The following is a 21,051-nucleotide window of genomic DNA, read 5'->3' as shown; positions in this document are numbered from 1 at the left end:
ATGACAAATTAAAAAGAAAGCCCATTCACTGGTAGATAAGACTGATAAAATATAGACCAGACTGTCCAAGGGTCACTGATGCCATGCAGCACAGCAGCTCCAGCCCAGTTCACAGGGCCGCAGCAAATTAGACCTGACATCTGACCCTCAGGTGTGGTTCAGAGGTCCGTGCAGTGTGATGAGACAGAAGCATGGCCAAGTGCAGTGGGACTGCAGATGATCCGCGCGGCACTTGGAATCTGAATCAGTGTGAAAATAACATTTACTCACCAAGTAAAAAGCTCCCACTAAGACTTTAGTATGATAAAGTGCTGCCGACCTCATTTTCTTTCTTTTCTTTTTCCTTCCACATTCTGCTTATTTTTATATTTTCTGTGAATTTGTTGTTATTGTAGGATTTTTATCAACCCCATGAACACTATCAGCTGTAGATGCAGTAGCTACTGGAGAACCAAATGAACCAATAAACCAAGACAGAGACGGGAAAAATCAACCAAGACATGTTCGGTATCTGACGTGTGCTGTTATTTTATTTGTTTCTTTGCCCAGCGTAAACTGCCCTACGTAACTTCACCAGGCCTGGAGTCCAGATGGGCCAGGCTCCTCTTCGTCACTTCCTCCAGAATCAGCACCTACAACACCAAGCTTTAGATCAATACAGTCTCACGCACCCCGCAGTGTTTCACAGAGCAGGACGTTCTCACAACCTGCGAGACTCAAAGCAGCAGTTCAGTGAGACAGTTTCCAGTTCCCCCTCCTCAGCTGAGCTAGCCTAGAGGTCTGCTTCTGTAGTGACACCTAGTGACACCACATCACACTCTCCTCAAAGCGTGTGGAGGTGTTCAGTGACCTCTACTAGACGTGACTGTGGTTTCTGACACTGTATCACTCACTGTTATCTAGAACCACAAATGTTACTGCCACCATGTTTAGTAGTTTTTTCACAGCATGCACAACCTGCGGCTTCTAGGCACTACATAACTCACACAGGTGGTCCGTCCCATGTTGTTTTGCCTGAGAGAGCGTGTTTAGCGCTCAGAGCGGCGTCTTATCTTATCTCATTTATATATCCCATACTTACTACCTCAGTACTTAGAACGTCACAGCATGCTACATGTCTATGCACCTTGTTACCAATACCTACCTGTTAAATATCTATGCCCCTTACACTCATCACCTCTCCTCAGAACTGAGTCGCATACTCTGCTTTCTGAGACTGGAGTGAGGTCTAGAAATCAGAGAAAGAGAGCTGGGTTTTAGCTCAGGAGGTCAGGATCTCAACTGGAGTCACCTCTGATTTCTCAGTCTGCATGTGTGAAATCAGACCGAAATAAGCAAACAGCACCTGTGAGACGACGACGAAACACTTCCAGAGCAGGAAATAAAGGATTCAAATATTCTTCAGCTTGTTCATATTGTGGCTCGATGTGTAAAAAACTAAAGCTGCAGCACGAAGTTTGGGTTTACATGGCGTTTACTTCACGTCTTATTCCATGAGTTTACTGGCTGGTTTACAAAGCAGAACTCCGATCGCTGCCTGACTCATTATGAAGTGGATTATGAAGTGCATGTAAACACATTCAGTGAGTTCCAGCTTCATTACAGATCAGAACTATTCCAACAGCTCAGAGCTGGTCTGAGAGGTCTGATTATTAATGGAGAACAGGACCACAGAAACCCATATGCCTTCACTTCGGGCTCTGAGGCTTTACCAAGTCTCCTGCACTAGACCCTACCAGGAGCTTCATCATCATGATTGGTCACCATGATGGTCCAAATGTATCCTTGTGTCTAGAAGCTAAAATTTAGTAGAAGCTAAAACTTTTATCTAAAACGTTTAGCTCCCGACGCCCAATAGGAGTAAATTCTTAGTGATTTCCTGTTTTTTGTTTTTTCTCTAAAAGAATTAGGTGTTTTTACCCTGAGGTCGTGCTGAGGGCATCTTCGGAACCATCAGCAGTTTGGTGATGTTCGCTCTTCCTACCACCTAAATTAAACCAGAAGTGACACAGCGTTAGTTCTCCGCTTTTACCTGCAAATAAATATCACTGTTATTAAAGTCTGAAATCAAAGCTGACCTTTTGACCTTGTTATTTTGTGTTGCTGATCACTTTAATAATCAAATAATATCTTTAAAAATAATTCAAGTTTTATTATCTATTTAAACGATAACTGACTTTCACTGCCTCTAAAACATCTGATTTCTTATGATGTCACCATGCCCCAGCCCCAAAGAAATTGAACCAGTAACATCACATTTGACCCCCACACTCTGATACTGAGCTTCTCTCACAGACCGTCACACCACACTGCACATATTTCCATAAAACTAAGTTGCAGTTTATGGGTCATATTGTTATGTTTCTATATATGAGGGATTACTGGTTAACAATAAGGAGACATCATCCAAATGTCAGAAGAAGGAAGAAGCGATGGATGTTTGGATTTGTGTGATTATGTGAGCTGATCTGAGGTTGGTGTGTTTACTGATCTTCAGCAGAGCAGAGTGTTTAGATGATGCTACAATACTGAACTTAAATCTCTGCATTTTATTGGTTTTTACTGCTTGTATTCCCTACTAATAAATGTTCTGTTTCTGAGTAAATCTGATGCAGGTGGGTTTGGTCCCAATTTCTACACTTTTATATAGCTTCATATAGCCACAGACACCCACATCAGCTTTATCAGATATCAGGTTCAGGTGACAATTCTTATATCAGTCACAATTTTAATATTTGAATATTGAATATTTTGTATATTTGATGACATTAAAAGGATTAATATGATCAGGGCTGTGAAGCAAGCGTATAAAAACACTGTTTTTTCCATTGGCTTTGGCCAGTAGGGGGAGCAATCTATGCAGAGCAGACTGCATGTCTGCCCAAACACCAGCAGGTGTCAGCAGAACAGCATCTAAAAACACACCCTGCACGGTTGGGTTTGATGGTCTAAATGTTTGCCTCTGATTTTCAGTTATACAGATATAACATTCTATATTCAGCATTTAGGATCGGTTGATCCTGGACCTACACTAATCACAGTTATTGACATTAAATTTAGTCTAAGACGAGGCTTGCTCATGAAGGCGATTTGTTTCTTATTCAAGCAAAAGAAAAATATTTTTATTTTTAGATTTATTTGGAATATCAGGAAGTATATAATGACAATGCAGATTACAAATAACTGTCACTCCATGACAGAGCTGGGCTTCCAGATACCAGTAGTTTTGTGCTGCCCTCACTTCACCACCTTGCTCTATAATAAGTAATCTGTATTTGTTTGACTGATAGAAATAAAACAAGGGACTTGTGATGTGTGTGTGTGTGTGTGTGTGTGTTCCTGATTGTAACCTGATGTGTGATCCTGCTGATAAGAGCTGGAGCCTGGTAGGAGCTCTGAGTCGCCACATCATCACAGCTGCCATGAATTAACACCACTGTATCCACACTGTCATCATACAGCGCCAAAGTCCTGTTCACCTCCACGTCCACCAGGTAGCCCTTGGACAGGTATTCACATATCTGGTGGCAGGTCCAGTCCTGCAAGACAACTCAGACAACACAGACATGATCAGTCTGTACCTACTGGCTTCTTTATCAGAAATCCTGTAGCAGCGCTGTGCTTAGTACTCATACCAGCTCTACTACGTCAGTGTCACTGCTGTGCTCAGCATGGTCCATGATGGACCAGTGAGTAGAGGCACAAGGTTAATGCTGCTACTGTAGTTTAGGGTCGGCAGCAGCATGTAACTCTTTTACTGTACTTTGTAACTGTTTGTTAAGTCTGAGCTGTTTTCAATTGGGATAATGTCTTTTCCCTGTTTTAGAGATGAACTGGCTTACGGTCTTGAAACAGCACCCATCCTAAGCAGGGTGGTGGGGAGTGGGGGGGTGGGTTCACCTGGTATCTGCTGTTGTTCAGGAGGATGGTGCAGCTGCTTCTGACTGCCAGTGAGAGCCACATTTTGTACTCTAGTGAAGGCTTATCAGGGAAAGCGTCAAAAGCCTCATGCAGCAACTCGTTGGTAACGAAGCATGTCTGTGGGAAGAGCAGTCAATTAAGCTTCTATGCAGGAATAACAGTGGGCTTGGCTGGCCAATTAAGCTCCTCTCCATGCTTACTGTGTTTAGAAAGAAGAGAAAATCACACATCTGGCTCTTTGAGCAAAAGAACGCCAAAATTGCCAAGAGCCATTTCAGTGGCACTGACCACGAACAAACCGAGGATTTAGTAACTATCGACACTAGCAGCGCTCAGCTGAACATGCTGGGGAGAAACAGAGCTTTCATGAACAAATCTGTTTATTAAAAAGAAATAAAAAAATAAACATCTGATGTACTGGTTTTCCCTTAAAGCAGTAGTTCAGTGAACAATCAAATGAGCATGGATTTGCCCAACATGCCTGCTAATTATTTATACTAACTAGTTTTGGAGAATGTAGTATGTAAAATAGACAAAAGTGCAGAAGTTGAGTATGCTCAAATATCCACAATAAACACTCAGAACCAGACAAAAGTCGGTTTCATGTGGTTCCAATAAATCCCACAATTTGCGTCTGTAAAATGAGAAAAATTAGTGGATGGTGGTTCAAGCGCAGCGGCGATGGCAGCAGAAGAATATGCAGTAATGCGTGACACTTCCATGTAGTACAAAACAGGTTAGTATGTTAATATTTTGTGTACCAACCTGCCAAACCCACACTGTTAAGGTTAATATCGAGTGTATACCTTATAGTATTAGTGTAGTAATTGATCACTGTATTGATCACTGACCCCAGACTTAGTTGACCAGCCAAGGCGTGTTTACATTTACATTTACATTTACGGCATTTAGCAGACGCTCTTATCCAGAGCGACTTACAAAGTGCTTTGCTATTTAGTAACTGATGTGTGATCCACAACAATACTTTACAACAGGAGATGCTAGGCTAAAGTTGCAGGCTAACAATCTGGTCTTGAACTGTCACCAAATTCATCAATATGTCTCTTAATTAATTAGCGTTCTCACCATCGTGCGGGTCATACAGGTGACAGTGGCCTCCATGGGCTGCTGTGTGAGGCAGTTTAGCTCTCCAAAAATAGTGCCAGAGCTCTGGTAATCCGTCACCTCACTCTCCTCGTCCTGATCATCCTCTCCACGGCTTGGTCTCGATCTCGTCACCTGTAGCAAAACAAGCAGGTGATAAAGACCATTTCAACTCATCTGAAATTATTACAAGCAGAGGAGCAAATCTTATCAAACCTATCTAATCAAATTTCCACAGCTATCCTCCTCGTAAAAAGCCTTCTTCTCTGGACAGTAGAGAGGAGTTCCTCTAGCACAAGCAACTCTTTTAATACTCTTGATTTCAGAAGAAACAATAACTGAACAATGAATGAAAATACTTTTGTCCATACACTAAACACATCATGCAGTACCTGAGTGGACTCCCTTTAAATCATGCAGCTGTTAGAAGAGCAATAGAGATCACATAACCGATCAACATCCCACTGTTTTCTAGGTCAGATATCAATGATCAACGTGTTCCGTCCAGGGATGAGTGATATGGAGGGTTTAGCTCTGAACTCCAGCAGGTCACCCTTCATGTGAAATTCAGGGTGTGTAATCATTAGTGTTTACTGATGTATTTGTTCATTCAGAAGGCCTGATAATCAGTGCTGTCCGAATCAAGCAAGATTTAAGTCCTTTGATCTGTGTGTCTCTGTGTTTGATCACTGCCACCTTATGTTTACCCGACTCTTACCAACTCTCACTGGCCACATTATCAGAAACAGCTACCTACACTTACAGTCAGGGGAAGGCTTGGGCACCATTTACTAGAGAGAAGTAGAGAGAACAGCCTCTGTACATCTTCGAACCTTGTGCTAACACTCATTAAAATCCCTGCTCCTCTAAGCAACTGAAAAGGAACTACTGCCATGTAGGCAGGGGGACTGTGGAGGTCAAGATGAGATTTTGAAGACCAAGAAAACTCTGAGAGAGAACTGCCCATAAGCTGGTAAGAAAGGTGAATCAAAACCCAGACATGGCTGCCAAGAACCTGCAACACCCAAGAACTAGAAGGTTCTGCACCGTTCCACTGTGCAGCATTGCTATGTTCAAACATAAGTCATAGAAGAGTCATTAGAAGGGACCCTTTACATTAGACAGTGCTGTGGACTGATAAAGTCAAAGCAGAGCTCTCTGACCACCGTCAGCAGAGATACGTTTGAAGTAAAAATGCCAACTGTGAAACATGAGGCTGTTGCTGCCAGTGGCACTGCCAATATTGTACGGGTGGAGGGAAGAATGGATTCCACAAAATTCCAGCAAATCCTGGATGTAGATGTTAAACCCTCTGTTAAAAGGCTGAAGCCGAAAAGAGACTGTAAGACCTACGGGTCTGTCCAATATGTATTAATTGATATTAATGGTTTGGTTTGAGGTCAGAACACCAGTGTTTAGACTAAAGAAAGGGTTAACAGACCGGCTAACTGGGTTTCTTCTTGATTTTTTTATCTATAATCAACGACTTTATCTTTCTTCATTCTTTCTTACATTACATCAAAATGATTTTGTCCAGCAAGTTCATTTGAATAAATCTGGCCAAAGCTGTTTTCTGACTCTTCACTGTTTTTTCTAGCAGATTAATTTGTTTCCGAGCCCAAAGTATGAGTACTTAAACTAACTGACAACTACAACAGGATTAACCACCATGGACTACCTGAAGAAACAAGCAAGACAACCCAAGAACATCTCAGAACGAAAGACTGTCTGCTAAGAAGAGTGGGGGAAATCTGAATGAAAAAAGGGTCTTGTGAGCTGTGATTTCTGCTAAAGGGGATGAAGAGAAACTGCGTTAGGATGTTTTGAATATCTATGTTTTATGTGTTTTATGCTTGATTAGCTACATAGGCTGTGTTTACTGCTTCTCAAAACAACGAAGAAAAAAGATTTTTCTACAAAACTGTTCATTTGTAAAATATTAAACCTATGCTAAACCTATTCACTGAAATGCACGCTGGCGACCAAAGGCCAGTGAAATCTATAAGGAGCAAAGCATTTCCCCAGCTAATGTTCAAGTGATGCTCTGGGAGACAGGCCTATTATCCCCTATCTTTCCAAATAACCCATAATTGCAGTGCCACATTGAAATGTGTTAAAATTGCTAATATTGTGCTCCATTATAAGGTGGCAAAAAGTGACAAATCAAGTGTAATTTGCACATATTAACAGCATTACCTGCATGCTCTGTGTTAGGTTCTCCTCTGGTCCTTGGTGTGGGATAATTAAAGCTGAGACAAGGCTTACACTACAGGTGTGTTGTTCAGGAGAAATTAGTCAGTCTCATTCTTCCAGAGCTGAGGGGATGTCATGTAGAGCCAATCCCCACCTATACTAATGTCCACTACATTTGTATTGGGCTTTCTGATCTGATTAACGTTGTCCACGCTTTAGAACAACCTGATTTAGTCATGACACACATCATTTAGTAACAAATTCGGAAATAAGCTTTTCTTTCTTTTTTATGATGCATTTTATGTACATCTGCAAAACCCTTCTACGAGTCGGAGAGTGAAACTGTGTCCCTGATGTTACTGTACATTAAAGAAACAGCTTTCCTGATTTCCAGTTGTGTATTAACTTCACCTGGAATAAAAACTAAAGTGAACTTTTAACCTCAAAGTTCTCCAAATATCATTTTGTAAAGTGCAGTCTTGTTTCATTTACAACAACGCTGGGCCATAATGACCAGACTTGCATCTCAAACTCTGGCTCTGAGGGTCAATAAAGCCTCGCCAAGTTACTGGTAAAACTCAATTTCACCCAGGACAGAACACCAAACCACATTGCTAATGATTCTTATGCCAACACTGACAGTAGGCAGATAATACACTATCAGTGTTCTTTCAGAATTACTGTGCAGATCAATACGACTTAACTAATGTTAAGGAAATCTCAGACGTCACGATAGCGCTATGTAGTTTAGCAGTAGCTAAACGTAGTGAAGCAGCAGCAGCTTTCTAACACTTGTCAAGAGTGTACCTTACCTTTACCGTGCCATAGATGATGAGGTATATTCCTTCAGGCTGGTCATTTTCACGGATGATGGTCTCGTCAGACATGAAATTCAATAGTTTGGAAACTTTCTGGAAACAACAGCAGGACCAATCCATCAAAAATGAATTCATCCACCAAATCATGCATTTGGGTCTATGCACTAGATAGTAATAATAATTATTATTTCAACTTTTTATATTTCTTTATCTGTACTTCTGCAACAGCATATGTTTTATATTTATATAACTGTATATAGAGAATGTTACTATATTAGTGTAACAGTCTAATATATACCTATAAAACTCTATATAACATTAGAATAAACCCAAATAAATATAAAGTCAGTGATCAGAATGTTCTGTTGATCAGTAAAGTTATAGATATGCTGGTTAGAGCAGCACAGCTAGGAAAACACAGGTTTGAGTGCTGATCTTTTCTGTGAGCTCCAGACTCTGATTGACTTTAATGAAGGACTGATTAGATAAACTAGGTGTTGGTTGGGAAGTGAACATATCTGCCTTCCTCCAGGACAGCACTGGAAATGGATGACTATTTATTTGTATGTAGAGCAGTGTTTAATGTGAGGTTCTTTTTCAACAAATAAAAACTTATTACCTTTTATTTTTAGACTTTTGCTAAATACTGTATTTATACACCAAAGAGCCAAACATTCGAAACCTCATCTACTGTTGCCTACACCAGACACGCGAGGGTCGGAAATGGACCTTGAACCTTGAGGAGCAATGAGGGGTGGTCTGTTTTTTTGTAAGATCACATCGTGAGGGTGCTCTATTTAGCTCTGGGAGGCGCTGGTCCGAGCTGCAGCGACTCCAACTTAACAGTAATTAAAGGATCTGACACAGATACCACCTTCAGGAAGTCTGAGCTGTTTTGGCAGCACGTGGAAGAACAACAGCATACTACCCCTAGTGGTCATAATGTTTTGACTCATTGGTGTAGAGACCTGCACTTAGGTCTCTATTTCAGCTCCTTAATTAAATACTTTAGGTTCTACCTTCAAATACAGAATCTGAGGAATGCTGTTACGAAGCCATGGCACATTTTGCAGGACCTCCATGTGTATCGGCATCAGGATGGCCGGGGGGAAATCCCTGAGGTTCTTCATATTTTTTTCAATGACCTGATCAAAAAAACAAACAAGGAGAAATTAATAACTAAACAGCAGTGAGCTGGAATCTGGAATTACGACAGAAAGTAGTGACAAAAAGTTTTTACCTTCTCAAGTTTTGAGGCTTCCACTTCATCTACACGTCCTGCTGAATCAAATTGCTGGATGGTTTCTCTGTTGAAGTTGAGAATCGATCGAAGGGCCTTCCTGGTCTTCACTGAGATGGCAATCTCCGGAAAGCTTTTCTGAAGCAAATCTGCAGACACAAGATGTTTCACATGGACGTACAAAAGCTGTCAAATGGGAGTGGTCACTGATTTCTGATCTTCTTCAATTGAGTAAGACAATAGTGATGATGCAGCAGCTGTGAACTAAAGCTGAGGGTATACTGATGATCAGGTTTTTTATTGGTCTAAAAAGCAGCTGTGGCCTAAACAACGATCTGACAGTTTTCTTTTCCAGACTATTGTAAAAGCCCATCCTACAGAGAAAACCTTCATTTGAATTAAAGGGCTACAATATGTTTTCCTGTGTTTAGTGGCTGCTTTGCAGTTTGGGGTGTTTTCACACTCTCAGTCCGGTTAAATCGGACTCTGGTTCGTTTTCACCCTTTGTTTGGGCAGGTGAGAATACCTGCCAGTAACCAGTAACTCAGATCCAGACCAAAACAACTGCACAAGGAACCTCTGGAGCGGTTCATTTGTGGTGAGAAGGTGATCTGACCTCGTTCTGCAGGTGCAGTTTAACCAGGTATCCTGCCTGATCATTACTACAGCTATGAACAGACACCATCTCCGCTGCTGCTCCATGTTAAACTGCACAGAAATCTGCACTAGACCTTCTTCCTGTATTTACTGTCTTGCTCCGCTCCCAACAAGTCTGACCAATCAGCGGAGAGAACATTATCACATGGTTTGATGGGACACATTTTGGTGTGCTTGGATTTTTCCCTCCAAGTTTCCAAACATGGACAGTTTGAAAGGGGGGGGTGAGCGGTGCGCTGTGAAACATCAAGCTCTTTTATTTCATAATAGTGAGGTCTATTCAGTTTTCAATGGTTCGGGCCTTTTAAATATATTCTGAGAAGCTGTACTGCATGTCTTCCAGTATGACTGAAAACAAACTGGATGTAGATGTTCTCAGACCACAAAGCCAGTGTGGTCTCTCTCTCAGGTCCATGTTAGTTGTGCACTGCGGGAGAATCAATATCCATTTCAAGAACATGAGTACGTGTGATATGCGTATAATCTGTGATTCGATTGCGGACAGGCACAAGTATACCATTTTGATGCTAATCAAGTGTTACGTGGCTGTCGCGAAAAGACGGGCACTGCTAAGAATGTGGCTTTGTGGCATTCTGTCCAGCGGTGCTCCTGTAATCCGTTTCTTTGAGGTGGAACCTCTGTGCACTCGTGCTGTTTTTCACAGCCCACAATGGGCTGGTACATTCACAGCCTGACTCTCTTTTCTTAAGCCCCATCTTCCCTCATAACAGACCTAATCATTTATATTTTTGCGGTGCTGCCCATTTCCTTTGATGGTGCCGTTGGTGGAGATTGCTCTAAAAGCAGAAAAAGTCAGCAGGCTTTTTCCCTCTCTTCTTTCGCCAGCCGCTGGAAGTGTGCAGAGAAGGTGACAGTGCGAGCTGGAGTGACCTGACATCCTTTTTCCGATCTGTCACGATGATGCTTTCCCGCAAGCTCTCCTGCAAATTTCACCATATGACTTTAAACTTTAGAAATGTACAAATCTGGATCTCACGGGCACTAAAAAGTGTTCAAAAGGTCAAGACTGTTCGGTAAGCCCTCTGCATCATGCTGTCTGCCTCTGTGCATTTATCATATTATGTTTTATTTTCTGAAAAAAAAAAGAAAAGAAAAAATCACAAATGTTCAAATGATTGATTATTGACCCCAGACTCAGGTGATCCGCCCAGACATGGTTAGGATCTGTGCTTCTTTAGTTTGCAACTGGAAATGCTAGGCTAACGATGCTAATAGACACAAGATCTAGACTGTCACCAACCTTTGCTCCATAAATACCAACAACAACTTCTTTAGCTTCAAATAAACCCAAAAAGTGTTTAAAAACGTCACCCTGTAGGAAATTCAACTGGAATAATAATTATAGACACACTATAAAGACGTGCTGTAAATGTAAATAAAGGGCTTACCGATCTCCATAGCAGCATACTTCATGTCCCTCTCCAAAAGGCTCTTTACTTGCTGAAGAAAGAAAAGTGACTGAACTAATTAGTTGATCAGGAATAATAATTCATTAATTAAAATCTCTTTCATCAGTGTGTAATTTCACTCAACACACTGTTTAGGTTTAATGTGTGTCTATTAACCGTGGTAGTTCCTAGACTCCAGGAGATTAAGCAACTATCACAGCTGCAAATGTTCTGAATAAAGAAAACACATGCAGTGAGCAGACAGAAGCTCCTTCTTGACGAGAGAGGTCAACTGAGAATATGTAGTTTGTAAACATAAAACTAGCTAATTGAGGAACTTCATTACTAATAATTCTATTTAGAATTACAGAACAGAAATATTAAATAGGTTTAGAATTAGACATGGGTAATATAGAGTTTTCTTAGGCTAATCAGACGGATCAGTTTACCTCTATTACCTCTATCTCTATTTATTTGAGTCTATTTAAGTTTATTTGCACCTCAACAGCAGCCCTGAACTGAATTAAGTTCAATCTCCTGAATAAGGCAGAGACACAGTGTATGGCTCCTACTCCCTATGTGATGCACTGCACAGGTCATTAGACTATGTGCAAATGCACACACACACACACACACACACACAGCTTGTCTATTCCCTGTAGAGAAGTACTGCCAATAGAATAGGACTCTCTGGAGCAAATCAACATCATGAACCTATTGGCACCATGCTGCCTAATGCCAGGCGTGGGCTAAAGGGGTATAAAGCCCCCCAGCATTGATCTGTGGAGCAGTGGAAGAGCTGTGCTCTCTGGAATAATGGTAGAGCTCCATCCAGTACTTTTAGGATGAGTTGGGGGGTTGGAAATGAAGAGGGGTGGTGATCATCATCAAACATCCTGACCTCACTAATGTTCTTGCTGTAATCAAATCCTCATAGCAATGCTTCAAAATCTAGTAGAAAATCTTCTTCCCTGGACAGTACAGACAGTTGCTCCAACAAAAGCAGGACAAACCTTTTCTAATTCTCCTGATTTCAGAATGAGCAGATGTCCCAATACTTTTGTCCATATGTGTATTAAAGGACCAATATATGACAGCGTTTTTACAACTTCTTTTATCCTGTATGCCCCTTTTGTCCTATTCTATTGGCAGTACTTCTCTACAGGGGCTAGACTGATCTCTCCATGATGTGACAATTCCATAAAACCAGTGAACATCAAAACACTTTATATTCTGCTGCCAAATTGGTGCTTGTTGACTTTATGCTGAATGAAGATTGTAAATAACACAGCTAAAACTGAACCTCCTACAGAAGCTCAAATGATAAACAGCACTCACTGCTGTAAGTGCAGCCGTGGTTAGGAGGACGGAGGAACATGATATTTTGTCCGTACCTCAGCAACTCTTTGGTCTTCGGTGATGTGGTCTATGATTTTGCTGATGTCTTCCAGTGCGTTGATGTAGCCTGTTGCAATGTCATAGCCAAAGTTCACCTGTTCGTGGAACTCATGACAAAGTATTTTCACCAGCACCTGCGCGATTACCTGGAGGTACACAAAGATCAAGTGCTACATTTATTACAGACCCGAACGCAGGCCAAAACACTGCTGAGTAACTGCACACTTCTTCATTAGAACTGTATTACACTGTGTGGCTTCTGCTCCTTTACATGTATTTCTTTTTATTCCTCTGTAAACTGTGACTATTAATCTAATCTAATCAAGATGCACACACACCGAGCACTTTATTAGGAATTTCATTCATGCAGTTTTCTAATCAACCAATCGTGTGTGAAATCACAGATACGGGCCAGCAGCTCCATCGATCACACCAGCCATCAGAAACATGATCTCAGTGGTTCTGAGCGTGGGGTGATTGTACTGGTTGGAGTATTTCCGGAACTGCTGATCTGCTTCTGATTTTCAGGGTTTCTCAGAACGGTGGAATAAAGAAACACATGAATAACTCCTCCAACCTTGAGAAGGATGAGCTACAACCACAGAAGATCTCTCAGAAAATAACGGAAGGCTGGGGCTGCAGTGCACACTGGCTCACCATCACTGGACAACTGAACACTGACCACAGATTTTAAGGTCAGAAATTGGTCACATGAATGCATGGACCCAATCTTACAACGGGGGCAAAGAGAGGCCTTACCCAGGATATATAATGCAGTGTCCCTAATAAAGTGCTCAGGAGGAATATCACAACTTTGGGCTGAAAAGTTAAACAGAACATTTGGGCTAAGCATACCTTAAGCAAACGCAGGACTCTGAAGAGGCGGAGCATCTTCGACACTCGTAGGACCTTGACTATGTGGCTTACGCGTGCAAAAACTTCAGCGCAGATTTCAACAGCAGCCAGTACAAGTATAAGTAATTCAAAATAGTTCCAACAATCGTAAACATAAGCTTTTCTCAACGCCATAGCCTGTCGAAACACACATCAATCAGATATGCATCATTCAGAACATGCAAGTTATTGCAGATAACCAGCCACTGCCACAAACCACACCCTCATTTCTCTTACCCTCAACACAGCTTCAGCAACGTAAAAGGCAAAGAAGACATAGTTTGCCACGCTGAGCTCCAGGTCGTACTTGGTGCTAACTTCAGGGATATAGTCCAAAATGATGGTCAATACGTTGAGCAGGATTACGATGCACATGAGAATGTTGAAGGGGGCACTGAGGACAATCTTGTAGCACAGCTTCAGCACGGCATTCCTGTCAAACCCAACATTTTATTATTCAGAAATTCCAAAATTCTTTACCTCTTAATCATCACCATAACCATGGACGATGATTTCGCATAACAGAAACATACAGTCTTATGCAAAAGTTTAGGCACCCATGGCCAAATTCTTTTTTTCCCCAATCTGTTTTTTATTAGAGCAGTGGTAAACACAGCCCCCGTGGCTAATCAAACATACTGTCAGGTCCGCGCCCGCCCCGGGGGCGGTCCCGAGCTGCCGCCCACAGGCTTCAAGGTCAAGAACTCTTATGTTCATGTTTATGTCACAGACTTTTAGTTCTGGATTCACGTTCACGTCACTCACAGGACTTTTATGTTGACAACACACTATGTACGACGCCATGTTTTCTGTTTAATTGGGGTCACCTGAGAACTGGGGTATAAAGGGAGCAAACGCGATCTTCCCCTCGCAGAGAATTAAGGTTCCCAAGCCGACCTGGAGTGTCGGCGTCTGTGTACGGTTCGTTAGCCGACCGGGAGTGTCGGCGTCTTGGTACACTTGCTATGCCAACCTGGAGGGTTGGCTTCATGTTCAGGAGATTTGTGGCTGTCATTGGTGTTTCTCACGGGGACGTCTGAGAGAGTTATCTTTTACTGGCCCTGCCAGTGGTTTTTGGTTCTAGCATTGTCTCCCTGTTTATCTTCCCTATCTCGCCTGGCTCCCTGGCTACCAACCAGCCTCAGGTGGCTTTCATGTTTTGCCCATGTTAGTCTGTCACGTTTGTTTGGTTTATTCATTATCCCTTGTTACTGCTGCATTCTTGTGTTTTCCCCTGTTTGTTTTATTAAAATCCTGCATCCTGCATGTTCACCCGTCATTGTCCTAGCCAGTCATGACACATACCCACAATATTTTCAGCAAATCCTATTAGACAGTTAAGGCCTTTACACACCAAAGGTTTTGAAAATGCTAAATATTAGCACACAATGTCTCTCACGTCTCTCAAGTGCTCACACAGGTGTAGCACATATTCTTTTAGTTGAGGGCTTGAGAAGGACTGAACCAACTGTGAAATGAGATTTACTTCATATGACTGTGGAGCTGTGTGCAGATTTCCACGAGGAAACTGTTCGTTCTCAACCTACAAAGTGCACTCCATAGTGGAAAGGGAGTGATTTGAGACCGGGCCTCAAAAAGTAAAGCACAGCATGCTTCTTTTAGGAAAAGTGAAAGAAGTTCCTACACAGATTAAACTGTAGGAGAGCTTCTACACACAGCTCAGATTCACGCTAACTGAGTTTGAGCTGAACAGATCTTGGAGACGCAGCTCCCTCCATAGGTGAGGAACACACACAGCGAGTTCTAGTTCTAGGTGTCATTAATCACGGCTGGCAGAAGTCACGTCACACTTGAGTCAGCTATGGGTCGCAGGTAACATCGCTAGTTAATTATATTTGGCACTACATTTATATGAAGGCCTCCTCGGCTTGGTTTGGGAAGAGTGTGATTTATGCATGCAGATTACACTGTGCTAACAGATGCTAGTGTTAAGTGCTACTAAAGAACGAAACTGGCGCATAATTATTACGAGACACCGTGCGCTTCCTGGTCCTGATTTAGCAACACAGCAAATGTAAATAGAAGCCGTTCTAGCGGGTCAGTACCGACGCAGAACTGCACAGCGTGGCTTTCGTAACCATCTGGTCCTGCAGTGGAAGAGGCCCATGTGTTCGTCTAGTTTCAAAGTCTCATTTCTCTGGTCTAGAAGAAATGGGGTTTGTCACTTACTTTGAAGGCTTGGTGCATTTGATGACACCGATCCAGTTGATCAGTTTCCAGCACTTGATGCTGAAATGTTTTTCCCAATCCAAGTACATGTGTATGTCATCAACACTCATGAACCTGAGGAAAACCAACACAGCTGAATTACACCTGTCCTCTGTTTGACACGCCTCTAAGGCCTACCAGTTCCATGCAACATGTCTACACTACAGCACTCAAAATGACTCCACCTCCACTGTAAATGAGTGTAATCTCCAGATTCAGCTCACAATACCACTAGTAATGACGACTGCTTCACCGCTCACTCAGAAAATACCCTTGGCTCGTTTGTAGAGGCTAGGATCCAAAAGCTTAGACTCTACTAAATTTAGAAGTCAGTATGGAGACCACAAGTAGTACTCTAGTAAGTAAGACGGCGTTTGAAGACAGCGAGTGAAAGGGCAAGATGGATTCAATCAAGTATCAGGAAATCCTAGGAGAAAACATCATGCCTTCTGTGAGGAGGCTGAAGCTTGGGTATCTTTGGACCTTCCAACAGGATAATGAGCCAAAGCATACCTCAAAGTCCCTCAAGGCTTGGTTTAAGAAGTCCTGGAAGATTCTGGACTGCCCGTCACAGTCGCCAATTATTTGGCAAATTGGCAAATTGGAAATATTTACATCTATATCCTGTTCTGTATTTAGTTCTACTTCTACTAACATTTCAGGAGACTTCAGGAACCAAAGCTGCCATGACAATATGAAAACCACTATTTTCTGTTACTATGCCTTTAATGCTAAATAAGCCTACATAAAGAATATGTAAATTAGCTCTGTTCTGACTGGCTGCCCTGTTTTGCACCTCATTCAAAGAGCAAAGTAAATGTGAATGGGCAAACATATGTAAATGTGCCAGATTTTATGACATCACAACACAAAGAATATATTCAAAATGGGCTGTTTTTCTGCTTGGTTTCTATATGCAAACTGCATGGACTGAGTAGTGAACAGTACCTTACAATCTTCACAATATTACACTTTTTACACACTACACAAAAAACTTTTAGATTAAATTTTATGTTTAATATTTTTAAACATTTAGAAAAAAACACTGCTTGCTCCCATACTTTTTGACCTATAGTATAAGACAAATCACTATCATTATACATACTACTACATACTACACATTTCCGCAGTAATAAAATATAGTAATAAAATGAAGTGAAAGCAAAAGAGTTCCTTTTAGACTAAAAATTCACATAACATTATAATAAACACAATTCATTGTGGTCGTTGTGTGTGAGTGTGTTAGCTTTGCTAGATCAGTAAAGTAGATCAGGTGAGCTGCAGCTGGAACTTAACACATCCGTACAGTGTCTAGAGATCAGGACCCGAACCTGTGCTCTTCTAACCAGCATATCAATAACTGTACTGACCAACAAAACAGTCTGACCACTGACTTTCTGTTTATTTCAGTTTATTCTAATGTTATATACAGTTAATTACAGGTAGACACTCTCACTGACCACTGACTTCATGTTTATGTTTTTGAATAATTATATGGTATATAGTATTTTCTGGTCACTTACTGCTGAAGGAGATTTAGTAAATTGTGTTGGCTGAACTATATATCGTACTATAATGAATTTATTAATCAGCACACCTTAAAGTACACAACATATTACATCTAAATAAACAAAACGGAGTGGATTTATTTAACTTCAATAATGCATAAATATTATATTATAGATTATGGTCATTATATCTGACTGAGATGACCCAATTTCTCTCAACTACTGTTTCCTGGGGAAAACAAGAAGTACACTGGATGGAGAGACGATGGTTATGTCTCAAAGCCAAGAAAGTACAGGATAATGTTCCAAACCCCACCAAACAACGATTCGGGGTGAGCTGAATCACTGACCTTCCTTTCTGGTTGGTTATAGTCTGAGCCAGGTTGATAAGGGTCTTTGTGGCTTTCCTTGTCAGCATTCCGGCACTGTACTGCTCCCAGTAGCTCTTCTGAAGATAAACAGACAGTAAAGCATATGCAGATTAACCAGGCTGAGTCAGTCCACACATGCACCACTGAATTACACGCTGCAGGACATTGGGTTGGGGATTTTTCAGAGCTCATTGTGACCCTGGGGCGACATCATAACCTCATCAGCCATGACTAGAGGAGATGTAATAGAGTGAGTGATAGAGCCATAGTAGAGAAGAACACGGAAAAAGAGGAACATGGCACAAGACAGATTCAATTTGACTCAATGGGCTCAATGGGAAATAACACTGGCCACTACCTGTCCCGGCACATCTGACATTATTCTGACTTAATACAAACAGAAGAACTTGTCACATCATGAACATCATTGCAGAAATGCACTATTATTTTGCATATTACTATTATTCAAATGTAATTCTATTATCATAGAATTGTTGATCACTGCCATTTAAATGTTTTTTTGCTTGATTAGCAATTCTTTTATTTAGACTTAAAACATCTGTCATAGAACAACTTCACTGCGCAATTATCCCAAAAATCTCATCCATATATTTAGACCTCAAACTTAAAGTCTGTCTGAAATCTGCTAATATGTCTTATAAGCAACATGATGCTAAAGTGTCATGCTGAAATTGCAATATTCGAGCAGTTGCAAGCTGAAGTTGCAAGCTCTTCCAAAGTGGGAATCACAAGTTGGTGTATTCAGAAACTCCAAGCTTATCCTGCTTTTGTTGGAGTAACCGTCTCTACTGTCTACTGAAGACCTTTGGAGAGCATTAATTGATTACATTAAGCGACAAGAGCGTTAGTAAGGTCAGGATGTTGGATGATGATCACCATCCCACCTCATCCCCAACTTATCCCAAAAGTACTGGATGGAGCTCCACCATCATTCCAGAGAACACAGTTCTTCCACTGCTCCACAGCTCCTCAATGCTGGGGGGCTTTATACCCCTCTAGCCCACGCCTGGCATTAGGCAGCATGGTGCCAATAGGTTCATGATGTTGATCTGCTTCAGAGAGTCCTATTCTATCAGCAGTGCTACTCCACAGGGACTAGACAAGCTGTGTGTGTGCATTTGCACATCTGTGTCAGCAATGTGAGCAACTTAGAATGCATGCATTAGAACTTACAGTGTGAGTTTGTGTGGACCACACAGACTGGGGCAGTACATTTAGAAATGTGTAAATTACTACAGCTCTTAGATAATGCATGTAAACCTCTTTTATTTGTAAGAAAGCAACATGAGATGTTTCATGGTAGAAACACTTTAACAACTGACTACAAGGACAAATCCATAAGTGGTGCCTAGGTCTGAATTTATTATCAACATTTTTGAATAGCTACTTGAGAGTGTTTAAAGCTGTATCAGGGCAAAGCGGGTCTAAAAGCAGCAGCACTGCCTAAGTAGAAGTGTCCATATATAAGACTGGTATTGTGTGTGTGTGTGTGTGTGTGTGTGTACGAACCGTTAGGGATTTCAGGATACGCATTCGGGCTATCTCCATCATTTCGGCTAGTTTCTGCTTTGGGGTTCTGGGGACGTCATTTACATCACAGTCTGGACCCGTTCTCCTCTTCCTGGTAAAACGACAGTCCACTCTGTTCTGCTGGAGATCAACACATAGATTCTTTATCAATCAACAGGCCTGACGCCCTGCCAGTTGGTGGTCTGTCCCTCCATGAACCACTGCTGACCAGGAGCCCCCCGTAAACCTTACTCAGGGCAATAAAGTTTATAAATATGTGGTACTGTGTTTTAGTGGTACTGTTAATGTTTGTTGTTTATCACACCTGGCTGTACAACAACTTTCTCTTTCGGAGACAATAAGGTTACTGAACAGATGTTTTGGCCCACAAACAACATTTAGATTTGATTTACATTCAACATATCGACCAGACCAAGTCTGCCCTCCCCACGTTTTAATCCAATTAAAAACACAATGAAAAAAAGGATGATTGTGCAACTAGAAAAATAACATACTAAACTTTCTTAAACAAAATGTGTAAATTATTTTCATTTACTTACAATAAAACAAGGTTGTTTTTTTACTTTATCTACGTTTGTCTGTCACTGTGAAATAAATGTGGAAAAGATTTATATTTATATTTTTTTTAATGTTTATTGCACCACGTTTTTCAGTGTAATGTAATCATACTAAACTATCTCCTCTTCCATTTACAGATGTTGACCATTCTATCAGCATATTATTTGGGCTGAGAATGAGACAGCATTGCTTATAGGGTTCATCATCGATATCGTGGTCAAAAAAGATAATACAAACAAAACAAAAGCCAAGTGGTTCCACATGACAAAAATGAGCTTTGGTGTTGACACAATATACATTTCTGATGTGTATAAATGGTAAAATATTAATGAGGATCTTTAAAACACTGCTGGCTTGTATTTCAAATCAAGTCACCATCATCACTTATCATAAATATAACATTCTATAAGTAATTCACTTTAATGTATTCATATAAGTCCAGTTTGTTCTGTAAAATTAGACTGATACCGGCCCTTCAAATGCTTAAAATAGTTTTAAGGACAAATATGAACAGCAAAGATGATGCTTATGTATCAATTAATTACCAAAAATGTAACAATAGCTGCTTGAGAGAATGCAACAAGTGTTTAAAACTGCATTAAAGCAAAGAGGACCAACTGAAGAGTCTCCAGCACATGTTACTTTCACCAACAACAAAAAGAACTGCTGCAGGTGGTAAATGCTGAATTGACTCCTGATAATAACCTGAAATCTGGATTGTGGGGGAATCTCTCTTCTCTCACATACTTTTTTTCCAGAAGTTTCATATGGGTTCTTAGTCCGTACAAGCCGTGTTACCATGTCCCAGTTGACATTGAACATAGAAGGGTCAGCTTTGAGCTTTTTGATGTTTTTTCCGGTGGCCTCCTCCATGGCCTGAAACAGTCTGAGCATAGTCTTTTGTTTTGCCGGTAAAATATCACTGATGCCTGCCAACATGAAGAGAGATGATCAATACATCCACCAACCTCATCTTTTCCTTTCAAACAAGACACATTTTATTTGGATGCTGCAAAAACAGCAGTAAAAAACAAACCTATAAGGCTGTGTTTACACAGCAGGGCTTTGCGTGCAGAAGTGTGAATGGAAAAACACACACTGAATTAATCAAATTTGAGCCAATGGAGCTGTGTGAACGTAGTCTTAATGTTAAGTCTTACCGATAAGTTTAAAAAACAGGCTTGTTGTGGATCCATTAAT

The sequence above is a fragment of the Salminus brasiliensis genome, chromosome 19 (genome assembly GCF_030463535.1).
Source record: "Salminus brasiliensis chromosome 19, fSalBra1.hap2, whole genome shotgun sequence".
Taxonomy (NCBI): Eukaryota; Metazoa; Chordata; class Actinopteri; order Characiformes; family Bryconidae; genus Salminus; species Salminus brasiliensis.
Note: the sequence above shows the minus strand (reverse complement) of the source record.